This window comes from Xenopus laevis, chromosome 2L, assembly GCF_017654675.1.
Source record: "Xenopus laevis strain J_2021 chromosome 2L, Xenopus_laevis_v10.1, whole genome shotgun sequence".
Classification (NCBI taxonomy): Eukaryota; Metazoa; Chordata; class Amphibia; order Anura; family Pipidae; genus Xenopus; species Xenopus laevis.
Genome location: NC_054373.1, coordinates 171,260,812 through 171,277,352, shown reverse-complemented (window position 1 = coordinate 171,277,352; position 16,541 = coordinate 171,260,812). Strand labels below are relative to the sequence as shown.

The following is a 16,541-nucleotide window of genomic DNA, read 5'->3' as shown; positions in this document are numbered from 1 at the left end:
TGTTCTACCTGCAGCTGGCTGAAAAAACCCATTGACTGCTATGGTATTGATTGGCCTGTGTTGATAAATAAGCCCGAGTATCTTGTACTTGATCCCAACTAAGACATAAATAATCCTTATTGGAGGCAAAAAAGTCCTATTGAGTTTATTTAATGTTTAAATGTTTTTTATTAGCCTTAAATTAGGCAGATCCAAATTAAGGAAAGATTCCTTATCCAGAAAACCACAGTATTTTTTTCTTGGTGAGATTACCTATAGAATTTAGCCATTTTCTCAGGTAACAAGCACTGTCCTGATGGAAACACATTATTTTTTAATCAGACACCACTTCCTGGAGAAATCCTGATCCCAACAGTCTCTCTCATTATAGTACATGTAACTCCCCACAAAATAAATGAATCTGTAAACAGCCTCTTTAAAATCTTTAAATACCCGCTCCTGTTCCTGTTTTTCAAACAGTAAGGCTGCAGTATCCACTTAATCACTTACAATTCCTTCTCCTCATCTGACCCACTCAGCCACTGTCCTTGGGAATTTACTTTGGCTGTTGGCTACTGCACATGCTCAATTCTTCTCAACTCAGATTACTAAACACACCCTCCAGTCTAACAGCCAATGATGAGATGGCATTACTGGTTCCTATAGAAACTCTAGCAGACGTCTCCTATTTTTTCTCCTAACCTTCTCCCCTGAGCTCAGCTTAAACTTTACAATACTCAATCCAAGCAGAACTCTTTATTGAAATAGATTGTGCCTGTGTAACCCTGTATTCTGCATTTCATCAACTTTACTGCAAACATTTGCAGATGTAAATGTCACTGATGACGTGTCAGAAGGAAAATCGCCGCCAGGTTTTGTTAAGGAAAATGAATGCACTCACCTCTCCATTATCCACAAAGACAATTTTGGTGTTAACTTTAAATTTCTTCTTGAGCACTTTCTTAGCCTCCTTTGGTCTCGGTTTTCTTCAGCTTGGATTTTATCATCTCGTTATCCTGAGAAATAAAAACAAAGAGCAGATCAACATGGGAAACAATAAGGGCTCTTACTCATGAGCGTTTTTACCTGCGCTCCCCTGCGTTCCGTTTTTCGGCGTTCAGCCGCAGGGGAGCGCAGGAATAGACGCATTGCATTATTTCAAATGGGGCTGTACTCACACAGGCGCATGTAGGCGCCGAACGCAGGTTGAGACGCAACATGCTGCATTTTTCCTGCGTTCGGCGCCTACACGCGCCTGTGTGAGTACAGCCCCATTTGAAATAATGAAATGCGTCTATTCCTGCGCTCCCCTGCGGCTGAACGCCGAGAAACGGAACGCAGGGGAGCGCAGGTAAAAATGCTCATGAATAAGAGCCCTAAAACATCTGAAAAACGTTAAATAATTGAGCCAGCCTACAGTTTTAATGTTAAAAGGTACAGAAACCACTAAATGCTGTGTTGCTGTTACTGCCACAACAGGAAGGAACATGATAGAACCTACATAAGGAATGGGGAAACCATTAATTTTACTGGATGTATTAAAGTAGCTTCTTCTTCTTGATGAACAGATGATGGTGCAGAGCCGAAAACAATCCCTCTGCCTTGATCTTCATTAATATCAGATGCTTACAGTCTTAGATCCGTATCATGTACACACAGTTACAAACAGATGACCAGTAAATTAGACTCCTGTGCGGAACCAATTTCTAAGACCTGGACTCGACCCGAACCACAACCCGCATATTTGCACCACTACACAACCCGGCCTTGCAACTGCCTTAGCCGCAACCCAACATGCAACCCGCTGACCACCATCAAACTGTAAGTCATTTTGCAAACTGGAAGTGACATCATCAAAAGTGGGCGGGGACAGAAAAAAGTTTTGTAAAATTTTAAAAGGACTAAAACATAGACATTATAACATAAGATAAGAAATTTAGATGAGACCCGCAACCCGACCCGCATCTATACCTGAATCTATACCCACAGCTGAAAATTCTACCCTCATTATGCAGGTAACCAGCGGGTATCCGACCCACTGCAGGACTCTACAGTAAATATACCCTGCTGATTGGTTGCAATGGGTTGCTATACAAGTAGCTTTACCCCCATTGTTTTTCTGTTGACAATCCTACATCATTTAAAGGAAAACTATACCCCCCAAACAATGTAGATCTCTATAAAAAGATATTGCATAAAACAGCTCATATGTAAAATCCTGCTTTACGTAAATAAACCATTTTCATAATAATATACTTTTCTAGTAGTATGTGCCATTGCGTAATCATAAATTGAAAATTGCCATTTTAAAAAATAAGGGCCGCCCCCTGGGATCATACGATTCACTGTACTCACAAACACACCAATAAACCATACTTGTTAGGTCACATGAGCCAATTAACAGACAGAGTTGTGTCTTTTGCTTCCTCACTTCTTCCTGTTACAGTTAAAGTTGTAGTATTTCTGGTCAGGTGATCTCTGAGGCAATACACAGACCATCACAAAATGGTGGTTTAAGGCAAGATGTAAAAGGACAATATTTACTTAAATATATAGCAGTTTGGTAAGATTCTTTAATATGCCACTTAATTTGATATCAACTATCTGTTGCTTAAGTATTCATTTTGGGGGTATAGTTTTCCTTTAAATGATTGACTATTCTTGGCCGCCACCAACCCAATAATTTCTGATGACAATTACTGTCTTCAAGGCTACACATCCATCTGGATTATTGTAAAACAATTATAACACTACAGGAGGGTTTCAGACAGCCAGTCTGAGAACAACGGTGACTTTTAGAAAGTTGGAAATATTACAGATTCCTGAATACTTTAGGGTTCTGTGAATTCTTTGAAATAGGGTTGCCTATTTTTTTTGCATCATTACACTGCTATGGGATTTAAACTTGTGGCCATTAACATCTCTCTGGTTTATCAAAAGGACATTATTGGTGCTTAGTCCAGTTATGGAAGCTGTTACCCAGAATCCTCCGGAGCTGGGGATAACTGGATAATGGGTCTTTCCATAATTTGGATAGCCATACCTTAAGTCTACTTAAAAAATCATTTAAACATTAGTGAAACCCTATAGGATTGTTTTGACTTTAGTAAGGATTAATTTTATCTTAGTGGTGATCAAGTACCATTTTATTATTAGAAAGAAAAAGTAAAGAAAAATGTACTGTAAATTATTTGATTATAATGGAGTCTATGGGAGATGGCCTTCCTTTCCATAATTTAGAGCTTTCTGGATAATGGATCCTACACCTTTATGGATGGCATTAATCAGTTCCTACAGCAACGGATACAGCAGCGACCTTAAAAAAGAAACAAAATCAGAGAAGCTAAGGTGGAGACGCACAGCCTGTCATATGTATACAGAAAAGTCCCATCCAGCAGATAATGTCAGCACATTAATTCAGCAGTCCATTATATCAGTGGCACAGCGTTCAATTAGAGAGCGATGATGGAAGACTGCCTGAAGGGACAGAGCACTAACTTCTATATGGCAAAGGGGAAGAAAACAACGGGAAAGATCACCTCTGACTAATGTGTTCCATTTCTAATCAGAGCAACAGCCACAGCCTCCTCCAACAAACTCTTCGGCAAATCAAACATCGAGCAAGACATTTCCAACACTTTCTAATGAATGCTTTTCGACTTGACAATCCCAACTGATAGCTGTGTACCGTGGATATCTGTCAGTTTTATCCTTTGGACAGGTTTGAAAAGTTCACCAACTACTGCCCAACAAGGAGGAAAGATGAGCTAAAACTCCTCTTCAGTTCCTACGATTCAATTTTTCCAGTGATTGACCCAAACAAATGGAACAACAAGGTGGCAATGCTCAATTAAAGCATACCTATATAATTCCTCTTACTAATCTTGCTGATATCCGATGATATCTGTCAGCAACTCACAGCATGGTTATTTTTTGCAGCCAGGGGAAACAAAGTTAGTTTGAGGAACACAAATGAAAAATCATAAAATACTGGCACAATTCTTAGGGCAGACACAAACGACAAGTTTAGGGGAGATTTAGTCACCCGGCAAAGCACTCGAAGCATCACCCCACTGGCCTTTTAGATTCTAGCCAGCGTTTTCGGGGGATTAGTCGCCCGATGAAGAGGCAATTTGTCACACGGGCGACTAAATGTCCCCGAATCTTTGTGTGTCTCTGCCCTTTGGCAAAAATGGCAAAGCAGATAATAGGAGGGCAGCATCGTGACTCAGCAGCTGCAGAGTTGGGATCCTGAGTTTGATTCCAACCATGGCACTATGCTCATGGAGTTGGGATGTTCACCCTACAACAGTTTCCTTCCATATTCCTTCCATATTCCAAAAACATAAAGGCTGGTTAATTGGCCCCTGATAAAACTGAACCATGTGCTTGAAAGTGATAAGGTCCTTATAGTGCAGGGATTAATATGAATGATGAATAATTTATAAGGTTAGTTTTCCACTATGCCTCCTGCTATCAGTCAAGAGTAAAGACTAAAACCGGGATGGACGTAAATTACGCATAATCTCAGCAAACAAAAATAGGCAATGGTTAGGGCAAACAGCGGTCGGACAATATTGAGAATCAGACAGGGGATCAAAACCTGAACTGAACTGCGTCCTACAGCTTATGATTATACAAAGCAGGGTTTTACATATGTGCTGTTTAAATCAATACATTTTTTAGAGACCTGCAATGTTCAGGGGTATAGTTTCCCTTTAAATGCTCATATCGCATGGTGTACGGTGGGGATTCCCAAACTTTTTACCACATTCTTTGCCACGTTCCAATATAAAAAGAGTCAGGGAGCAACACAAGCATGAAAAAAATGTTCTAGGTATGAAAAATATTGCCTGTGATTGCCTATTGGTAGCCCGTATGGGGGACTGGCCGCCTACAGGAGGCTCTGTTTGGCAGTAAATCTGTTTTTTATGCAATCAAAACTTGCCTCCAAGCCAGGAATTGAAAAGTAAGCACCTGGTTTGAACATACCCATTCATACTGGGGTTCAACTGTTTCACTTGAAGAAACAAAGTTCCATTTCACATACTTTTTATGTAACCAAAACATGCTTCTAAGCACCTAGTTTGAGGCCACTGGGAGCAAAATCCAAGGGTTGGTGAGCAACATGTTACTCATGAGCCACTGGTTGGGGATAACTGGTGTATGGTGTCCTTTAGGCAAGACAAACAACTACAGTAAAGTTAGGAAAGCCAGGTACTACAAAATTCTTTGGGCAACTACAACAGGAAAACAAAAACTAAAGGTCCAATAGACATTTGAGGATTGGACTCTCCAAGAAAGCAGTGGTTACAATTTCGGCCAGGGCGGGGTCTCTACAAGGTCTTCATCAGGACACCAGCAAGGAACGGATTTACTAGAAATTTGAGGTCACTGGGAGCAACATCCACGGGGTTGCTACTGGTTGGGGATCACTGATGTAGAGTGTTTCAAGGTATATTTAAATACAAAAACTGAGATTTATTAAAGTTGAGTAGTGATGGGTGAATCTCTCGGCAAAAAACTTAGCGAAAAATAGTGAAATGGGAAAGTTTATGAAAAAATCGTGAAATTTGGATGTTGTCACGAAAAAAACGTGGCATTCGGATGGTTTCGTGAAAAATTTGAGAAATTCGAACGCTTTCACAAAAAATCCCGCAATTCCAACCTTTTCACCAAAATATCGAGAGATTCTAACTTTTTCACGAAAAAATCTTGAAAATCACAGGAGATTCGCAAATTTATTCGCTAGCGGTGAAAGGCGGGAATTCACCGCAAATTCGTGCCAGGTGAATTTATTTGCCCATCATTGAGCAATTATTACAGTGATATACACATTTAAGTCATAGAAACACACACAGCACTGTGTAGGATCCAGAGAAGAGCTACTACAAGTTATTATACTCAGGCCCGAGGAACTGCTAGAGGCAGTGAAAACGCAAACCATCAAAACGCTCGTACTTTTTTGATAACAGATAAATAATAAATCCTAATTACACGTGCTACATAGACATCTCTCCCAGCAGGACACAACTTTCTAAATATATACCAGCTCCACAGTGCAGGGAATATATTATAGGAAGACACATTTGAAAGCAGGTATGGAGTGCGCAACTCAAGGCCACAGAGGAAAGACTTTGAAGTGACATTTGACAGGTGACAGGACTTATTGAGCAGTGTCAGCTAAATGTTTAATAAGAAATTCACAGGTATCACTGTGGCTCATGGGAACAACCTTGGAACCCTTTATGGGGATTAACCATATCCTCTGTTCTTAACACCCAGGTTTCTTATACTGACCATACACATAAAGATAAAACCAGTCACTATCAATGTATCGTAGATGTTGGTCGGATCATTGACCACGTATGTTTCTTCGACATGGCAATCACGGCAGGACGATCCAAGAAAACACTGGCACTCAAAGGCAAGCAAATGCAGGGTTATACCCTTGCGTATTCTATTCTGCAAACGTGCAACGTTTGGGTCTGACCCCGAAACGTTGCACGTTTGCAGAATAAATATGCAAGGGTATAAACCTGCATTTGCTTGCCTTTGAGTGCCAGTGGTTTCTTGGATCGTTTGTTGAGGAGGGTGCCGATCCCTCCAACATCGTGCACCGGGCGCTGAACTTTCGAAGGCCAGGGTGTGCGAGCGGGCTACATTATTAGTCACAGCAAGACACTTGGCTGGTTTTGAACCAAAGTAACCACTTAATACAAGGGGCTGCCTGGTTCAAAATTGCCTGTCTGGGTTTGCTCGGGGGGTGCCTACACTGCAAAAATTAGCCACGCTCACTTTTAATGGGCATTATATAGTAAGAAGCAGACAAAAGAATGTAATACTATGAAGTACTACAGAAGTGGCACTGGGTGCCCACATCAAAATCACAAACACGGTGAAAGGCAGTGAATACCGAAAAACCAAATCACTTTATCTATAATAAGAGGCAGCTGAGACTGACAACCCAAGCACATTTTATACATGAGAAGCACATTAAATACAGGGATAGGCAGTAAGTAATGACATATCCAGTTCATAATACAGCTCAGTTGACACTGGCACCACAACCATAAAAGAACATTATACAGAGGTAGAGGGCACTAGCACCCAACTACTACTTCAAACCCAACCCAAGATGCAAGGTACTGCTGACCAGCTACTATCTAACACGTGCCATAGTGATTGCAGTGACTAGCTGGGAAACTCAAACTGCTGTGACTCAATGGCTCTTCATTCTACCAATTAAACGGCACAATGCTGTCAGATTATATTTAATCTTACGTTCTACTGCTGACAGTGGCATAACTAGATATTACTGGGCCCCACAGCAAATTATTTTTCAGCCCCCAAAATGTCTAGAGATTGACCTGTTTGACCAATATTTATTGAAATTGTATATGAATTTAGTCCTCATGGGGCCCCTATACTGCCTGGGCCCCCCTGCAACCGCTGGGTCTGCTTCCTCTGTAGTTACGCCCCTGACTGCTGAGAAACCTCTGCACCAGCTACAGAGAGATTGCCAGGCACTTGCCCACAATAAGTAAATAATATTAGATTTATATTCTCAAATCTCTTCTCTTCTTTCCTCAATTTGTCATTTATCTTTAAAGGAGAAGGAAAGGTTAAAACTAAGTAAGCTTTATCAGAAAGGTCTATATAAATACACCATTAAACCCTCAAAGTGATGCTGCTCTGAGTCCTCAGCATTTCTTTCCTTCTGTTGTGTACACATGAGCTTCTGTATTAGACTTTATGTTTTCAGCATAAACCTCCAGGACAGGACTTGAGCATGCTCAGTTTGCTTCTCTCCTCCTCCCTTTTCCCCTCCCTGCTGTTATCAGAACCCAGAGCTATGAGTGAGCAGGGGAGACTCAGGCAGGAAGTGATGTCACACCAAGCAAATATGGCAGCTGCTATCCTAAACAAACAGAGAGAACTTCTAGAGCTGTTTACTCAGGTATGGTAAAGCATTCTACAGAATAAATATAGTGTTATAGCTTGCACTATTGCGGCTAATCTATTGGCAATAAACTGCCTTGGCGCTATCCTCTTCCTTTAATATGCCATTTTTTGTTCTTTCCTATGCTTTTCTCACTTTTTCTTCAGATCCCAGATATCCTTTTCCTTTCTTATATTTTCTTTTTCCCATATTCCCTTTTCTTCTCCCATTACTCACCTTTCCTCAGTATGCCCCCTCATTTTCCGTGTATTCTCTAAAGTCATCTCTCCCATTATCTTCTGTTAATACTTTTCTCTACTAGTGATGGGTGAATTTATTCGCCAGGCGCGAATTTGCAGCAAATTTGCGCGATTCACCGCGATTCGGCGAAGCAAAACGGCGCAAATTCGTCCATCACTATTCTCTACCTTTTATGGTTATGCTTGTAACGGTTTCCTCCCTATTCACTCCTTTCCCCATCTGATCTTGCACTCCATTCCCTCTTCATATTTATCTTTATTTCATTCTCGTTTTCACTTTCATATTTTAATTCTGCTCTGTTTGTCCTCTTAACTTATGTAAATCAATGTTTTTACAATTTTATAATTACAGATTGTAAGCACATGTATATGTGTAATGCATATGACCCTGGCCAAATTCTATCAATAGGAGGTCTCTAAATAAGCCAACTGCGCCAGTATGTAATTGTCTAATTATATTACTATATAGCCCCTCCTAAACATAACCCCATCCCCTGACATTTCTACTCTGCCCCCCCTAACATTATTTGCCACCTTAACGTCACTGTCTGGTCCAATAGCAAGCAAAATAGGAGGAATAGCTCCTCACACTTCCTGCTACCCTTAACATTTGGGCTGTCAGTCCCGATGATCAAATAAAAAAAATGTGCTCATCTGGTGTATGGGCCCTCACACAGGACCCAACCCTTTGGGCTGAAAGGCCAGATACCATAAAGGATAAACTCATGTATGCCCACCTTTACTGAGCCCACTAATGCTCCTGGTTGTGGCTTTGGGCCCAAACACACCAACTACAAACTTATCCACAGGGGCCTTCCACTGCATTTTGTTCTCTTCCCACCACCCAAGGCTCTGGACACACCTCTACCTTGTTGGCTTTAGATGTACTAAAGGAGTGAACTCACCATCACCTAACTCCTGTACACAAAGCCATCTGGCACATCTATTAGGGCTTCCTTAGGTTTTCCCCCCAAGAAACCCCTATCTAGGAAACATAAGCCATATAGGAAGGTTCTTAGCCCTCTGCTCACTAGTTGCATTTATAGGATGTCTCTCTTACCACCGCCCTACACTAGGTTGTGTGTATTCTCCATTAAGCCTGCTCAGCAAGCAAGTACATGTCATTTAAATCAATGTTCTTATCTCTGTCCATAACAAGAACTTAACTAAACTCTTCTGACTCTGCCTCGGGACTGAGTGATGAAGCAGTTTCACAACTGCCTTTATACATATCCCAACCCACCCTTCTCCTATCTCTAGCAGATCTGTATTGGGATTCCTGAACGTGACCGTTCATGATTCTGCTGAACTATTAATTTTCAGCTCTTCAAAGCTCTGATCACTGCAGGTCTTAAATTGCTGATGTGCTGTTTCATCAAGCATGGCACCAGCTTCTAAAAGAGTCCCTAATGAGTGGGTTATGTACTGAATATTACACGATATTTGTGGCTGTGCTTTTTGCAGGCAGACTTTAGGGCTTTCATTAAGGAAGCTATTAAACATTTCCTAAACGTTTTCAAAATTGTTGAGACGTGGTATTAAACAGATCAAGCCCCGGCACGCTCTACAGCAGGACTGTCCTACTGCTGAATAAAAATGGCATATATATATTTTAAATAATGAAATATGGAGAAAAAGTTAAGAATATTTTCAATATTTGCGTTAAATCTGCCCCACGTGTGATATTTTTGTATCCAGGCAAAGACATGTAAGGGGAATAGATTGGATGCTGCTGCCCAATTAGGCTCAATCCAAATCCCTATCCCAATATCTGTTTAGCTGTCACCTCCCAAGGAAAGCTTAGGGTCACTTTTAAAAGGCCAGTATACTCCTTTTTAACATGAGAGCATTAACCAGATTTAATCTATGGTTTTTCTTCTTTCTTCATCTAAACAGGGAAAGCAGGGAAATGAATGCTCCTCAATGTTTGATCCTTGTGAGAAGATAATTTGATTCCCAGTGCAGAGATAAACAGAAGCCAATTATTCAGGAGGATTATCGATCATATATCTTCATCCTTGATAAACGCCCCAAGGGGGGCCGAAATGTAGGAAACTGTAATTAATGCAATAAAGGTGATATGATTCACTAGAAAACTTGGTGTGCGGCTCTATCTACAGGATTATACATTTTATATTTGATCCAGCACCCACAACAACATCGTTAATCCGGATCAGAGTGCAAGAAAAAGTTGTGCTCACCACTAATTTTTAAAACCATTAGGCGGGGGTGCAATGAGGCTGTGACCACGAAATACATATAGACAAATACAAAAGTCCTCTGCACTCAACCCAAATAAATCAATATATTTAAGACAGAGACATTTTTTGCATACTGCAACTGAAAAATGCCTTACCTTTAAACAAAACAGGGATTGTTTGCCCATATATTGCAATTTATTTAAAGGGCATGTAAAGTCTAAAATAGAATAAGGCTAGAAATACTGTATTTTGTATACTAAATATAAACATGAACTTACTGCACCACAAGCCTAATCAAACAAATAATTTATGCTTTCAAAGTTGGCTACAGGGGCTCACCATCTTGTAACTTTGTTAAACATCTTTGCAAGACTAAGACTGTGCACATGCTCAGTGTGGTCTGGGCTGCTTAGGGATCATCATAAACAAAGCTGCTTGAGTTCTGCATGGCTGGGAAGTAAGGCGGGGACAAAATTCATATAGACAAATAGTCTATAGTAAAACTCCCAAACTTGGCTGCCCTTTTATTAGCTACCAGTGGGATCACCTGGCTAGCACAACTCTTGTATTTGTTTATATGTATTTTGTGGTCACAGCCTCATTGCACCCCTGCCTAATGGTTTTAAAAATTAGTGGTGAGCACAACATTTTCTTGTTTGTTATAGTTATACAGGAGCAGTGACCAGCTCCATGTTGTAGCTCCCACCCTTCCCAGCTATAGTCAGGTGATCCCACTGGTGTCTAATAAAAGGGCAGCCAAGTTTGGGAGTTTTACTTTGAAAGCAGCAAGTAAGTTGCAGGTAAAACTTAGTCCCTTTGTAAAATGTATAATGAAGCAATAGAATTCTTAATGAATCAGATGAAAAATGAGCGTAGGACTGGCCAGATATGGTATGACTTTGACATAGTTGGCTGTTGGGATGTGAGTTCTTCCTGCATTCATTAAGGATCAGGAGCCGGCAGTTGTTGGAACGTTTTTCATTTCCAGAGCAAAATGAAACAAAAAAAAAAAGTATTTTTACTAACTTTTCACAGAAAGCACTGTTCCAAGTTCATATACAAAAATAAACAGGGCACTTTGCAACTACCTCTTTCCAGGCAGCCACCCTACACAGGGCCGGCCTTAGGTCTATTGGACCAATTGGGCCCAATAGGGCCCCGCACCTCTGGGGGCCCCGCACCACAGGGCAGCACAGATAATATTTCCCACAGCACATGATGCTGCCTGGCCTGCCCCCAACTTTGAGAGTCCAGACCATCCCCAAATCCATAGGTCCAGCCCACCCCCAACTCTGATAAGCCAGCCTATCCCCCAACTCCATAGGTCTAGCCTGCCCCCAACTCTCATAGGCCCAGCTTTCCTCCAACCTTGATAGGCCCTGCCTGCCCCCAATCCAACCAAGCCTGCTCCCAAGCTGAATCGGCCCAGCCTGCCCCAAACTAATTGGCCCAGTCCACTCTCCTATTTCCTCCCTCTCTCTCTTACCCTGTGTGCCCCTATTATGTGCCCCTATTTCATCCCTCTCACTTTCTTACCTTGTCTGCCCCTTTCCTTTCTATTTTGTGCCTGTCTGCCCTTATTTTCCTAAATACTTGATGTGTCAGTAGCCAGCAACACTTTGTCTAGGGGCCCCGCCAACATGGTCCCAATTGGGCCCCACATTTGATAGGATCAGCCCTGACCCTACACTCCGACTGCTTGCTCTGAGATCAGGAGTTCTTCAAAACAGCCTTTTGTATGTTCATTAAGTATGTAAGTCTGCCTTTCCCAGCAGCCCATGCTCTTAGAGGCACATTCAGCTACAACAAAGTTGAAATTATTAACAAAAAAAAAATACATTTATATAAATATAAATTTTGCTTTCTATCTCCCCATAAAATGAGCTTACAATCTGATTATTCACAAAACAAACACAGCCAAAACTACATTATTAACATATAATAAAAACACATTTTGTTTACATGTGACCTGCTGTAGCTTTTACCAATTGCTAATTAAGCTCAGTGCATGGATCCAAACAACAAGTGCTAAGGTTTTGCTCACATTATACCAAATGGGAACGGATACACTAGTTAAGTAATATTTTTAATTTTTGATGTTGGATAAAATGTGGAGAGCACAGTTTATTACTTTGTCTGCATAGGAAGAAAAATGGTAAGAAGAAGAGGTTTGCTGGCCAGCATTTACAGGCAGACAAAATGAATCACTGTGCACATCCTAACATTGGCCAGCTGAAATATATTGCAATATATGGACAAACAATGCCTGTTTTGTTTAAAGGGTAAGGCATTTTTCAGTAGCAGTATGCACAAAATGTCTCTGTCTTAAATATATTGATAATGGGTTGAATGCAGAGGACCTCTTGTATTTGTCTATATGTATATATATATATATATATATATATACACACACAAGTCCAAGGGTTACCAGCACTCTCGATAAAGTTGTAAAGTTTGCCTGGGTGCAGTGCCAATGAATTATCCAAAACCACTGCAAGAAGGTCCGCACTCTCAGGACTTAAAAGAATAATAGTATATTATTAAATATGACTTAACGTTTCGGCTAGATCCCTAGCCTTTCTCAAAGTAACAAACTGAACATTAAACCGCCTTAAATATACACAATGGCGGGAAAAGACAGCTGGTAAAAGTCACACGATCAGTAATTCAATCACTATTAGTACTCTCACATTAAATACTTACATTATCCAAAATCCACACTTAGGGCTCTTACTGACGAGCGGTTGAAGCTGCGCTCCCCTGTGTTCCGTTTTTCTGCGTTCAGCCGCAGGGGAGCGCAGGAATAGACGCATGAAGCTTTTTTCAATGTGGCTGTACTCACACAGGCGCGTGTAGGCGCCGCACGCAGGAAAAATGCAGCATGTTGCGTCTCAACCTGCGTTCAGCGCCTACACGCGCCTGTGTGAGTACAGCCCCATTGAAAAAAGCTAAATGCGTCTATTCCTGCGCTCCCCTGCGGCTGAATGCAGAAAAACTGAACGCAGGGGAGCGCAGCTACAACCACTCAACAGTAAGAGCCCTAAGACAAAAATTATATATATATATATATATATATATATATATATATATATATATATATATATATATATATATATATATATATATATATATATATATATATATATATATATGAATTTTTCTTCCCAGAGTGTTCAAGGGCCCTTTAAACAATTTACTGTAGGGCTTAGTTAATTCTTCTTACACCGCCATCCTATTTTAGGCTGAATTTGACCTTTAAGTGGAAGTATCCAAAGGGAGTGGTATTACAGTTTTCTTAAGTATGAATTCCATTTGTTGCCTATTTCATGTACAAAATAAAGATGCGGCTTTGCTTGCTTGTGTATGCATGCCTAGGAACGGCTGAATGTGATTAAAAATCAAGAAAGCATGTCTTCAGCTGCATCATGAATGATAATCAGACATATTACTTATGAGATGCAGTATGGGAGGGATAGTTTAAAGATACATGGGGTTCTGTTGCAAAAGAGACAAAAGAATCTAAATTGCGACCAACTTATATATCTGAAATCTGTACTGAATGCACCAACATTGCCAAGTCAGTGGGAGCCACAGAGAATTTCCAGGAGCACCTAAAGGCATGGGTGCTTCTATGCAGACTATCGACTTCTTTGTTTAATGAATCAGGTGACAGCAGTAAGCACCATTCATACACATTTTTGGTAATATGCCATGAAAGACACAAACGGAATATATCTAGGAATAAAAATTCACAATACAACAATGTGAATATTAGTTTTGCATTGCACATTTTAGTAACTGCTTGAACACGCTGTGGTTTTTATTTTGGTGCAAATAACTTGCTTTTTCAGTAAGACGTTCTGTTAAAGGGATTGTTCGCCTTCCAAACACTTTTTTCAGTTCAGTTGTTTTCAGCCTGAAAAAAAGACTGTTTTCAATTACTTTCCATTATTTATTTTTTACAATTTTTTTGAAAATCTAAGTTTAAAGTTGAATGTTCGTGTCTCTGGTGTTTGAGTCTGGCAGCTCTGTAATCCAGGTGCAGGTTCTGAACTGTTACAATTTTGCAACATTGAGTTGATAAATTTCTCAGCAGCATCTCTGGAGTATCAGCAACTATTGTATCAATTCTAACAGCTGCCTGTAATGAAACCCAGAGATTCTGCTCAGCAGGGACAAAGATAAGAAAAGTATTAACTAAATGTATCAATTTAGAACAGTTTACAGGGTCGGCGACCCACCCCTTTAGCTGCTTTAGAAGGTGAAAAATGACACTTCAATATTAGAAAACAGTCACACATAGAAAGTAATTGGAGGAAGTCGTTATTTCTGGTGATCTATCTGAAAACAACTAGTTGTTTGAAGGTGAACAACCCTTTTAAAGTCACTGGGCACCCGTGTAAATGACAGAATGGACAATCTTTTTCCTTTTTTTGTTGGCGATTGAGTTGCAACATGGTCACAAAGCATATTCCGAAACATTTTTTTTGCACTGTGCACAGTTTACCTCTAATGCCGTTTACTACCTTTCGAGGTCAGTCTATATCAGGGGACCCCAACCTTTCTTTTTTTACCCATGAGCCACATTTAAATATAAAAAAAAGTTGGACAAGAATTAAAAAGTCCCTGGGGGTGCCAAATGAGGGCTGTTATTGGCTATTTGGTAGCCCCTATGTGGACTGGTAGCCTAAATGAGGTTTTGTTTTGCAGAAAACCAATTAGTTATTCAAAAATAATCACCTGCTTTGCAGCCACTTGGAGCAACATCAAAGGGCTTGGTGGGGAACATGTTGCAGATGAGGTGCTGGCTGTGGATACTGGTGTATATAATGGTCTTTAAAATGGCGTTTTTACTTTTTAAAGTTTTTATTTACCTTTGTAAACCACAACAATACAAACATATAACACATACATTCACAGTCCAAAAAGAAGTAAGGATACACTCTAACAAAGAGGATCTTTGTGCAAATTATTAAGGATACATATTTACCCTTCTTAAACCTGTAGCCAACACTCTATGGATGTAGGAAGGTTAAGTTGCCTGGAGTTGCCTAGGTGAAGGCATGTCTTGGGGGATCCACAAATAATATATGTCAATTTTATGAGGGGTGCAGTTTTATTCACAAGTGCTATCCATTCAACCTGACACAGGCAGGGCTGGATTTACATAACGGGCACCCCTAGGCCTGCTGCTGTTGGTCACCCCTGTCCCCTCCCCTTCATTCATACACATACACAAATTTGCATCCCCAGGTCAGGAGCAGTGGGGATTGGCGTGGATGTGGTTGGGCAGCATGCCGCCCCCCCCCCCCCAAAATCCTGCCGTCCGGGCCTTGGTGGCCTTTCCACAAATCCGGGTCTGGACACGGGGAGGTAGGGCTCATCCACTTCATGATAATACGTAAGTACTAGCTCATCTACAATGACCAGGAATACTTCCAAAGTTTTAACTCTAGGTAAGGCCAGTTCATCTATGTAGCACATATTTTTAGACCAATAAATGGTGACATGAGTACAATCCCATACCATATGGGTGAAACTCGCATTCACCTCATGACATTTAGTGCACGCTTCAATGGTTGATCTCCCCATAACTTTAAGTCCAATTGGTGTGATGTTTACAGGTATGGGATCTAGAAGCCCGTTCTCCAGAAAGCACTGAATTACGGAAAGACCTTCTCCCAAAGGGGCAAATTCACTATGCGCCGAAGCGCCGAACGCTAGTGTCAATTCGCTAGCGTTGGGCATTTTCGTTACTTCGCAAATTTAATAACGGACGCTGGCTTAACTTCGCTAGTGTAACTTCGCACCCTTACGCCTGGTGAATTTGCGCAATGGACGTAACTACGCAAATTCACTATCGCGCGCATTGTTCTGAACGCTACCTGTTACGCTAGACTTCCTTCACCACCTTAGACCAGGCGAAGCACAATAGAGTAGATTTCTTCAAAAAAAGTTACATTTTTTTCTAAGTCCCAAAAAACGCTGGTGTTTTTTCTATATTATGGGTGATAGGCTGAAAAAGATCGAAAAAAATGTTGGGCCTCCCCTCCTTCCCCCCTACATTTCCTAACTCATGGCAACTTAACTATACAGTGGGCACATGTGTAGGGCAAAATAAACATTTTATTTGATGCTTAGAAGGTTTCCCAGCCATTT

At 40.8% G+C, this 16,541-nt stretch overlaps 1 pseudogene; it reads right to left on the bottom strand.

Annotated features, from left to right (window-relative positions):
- The window catches only part of LOC121399739, a 123,729-nt pseudogene that overhangs the window by 30,302 nt on the left and 76,886 nt on the right, over positions 1-16,541 (bottom strand).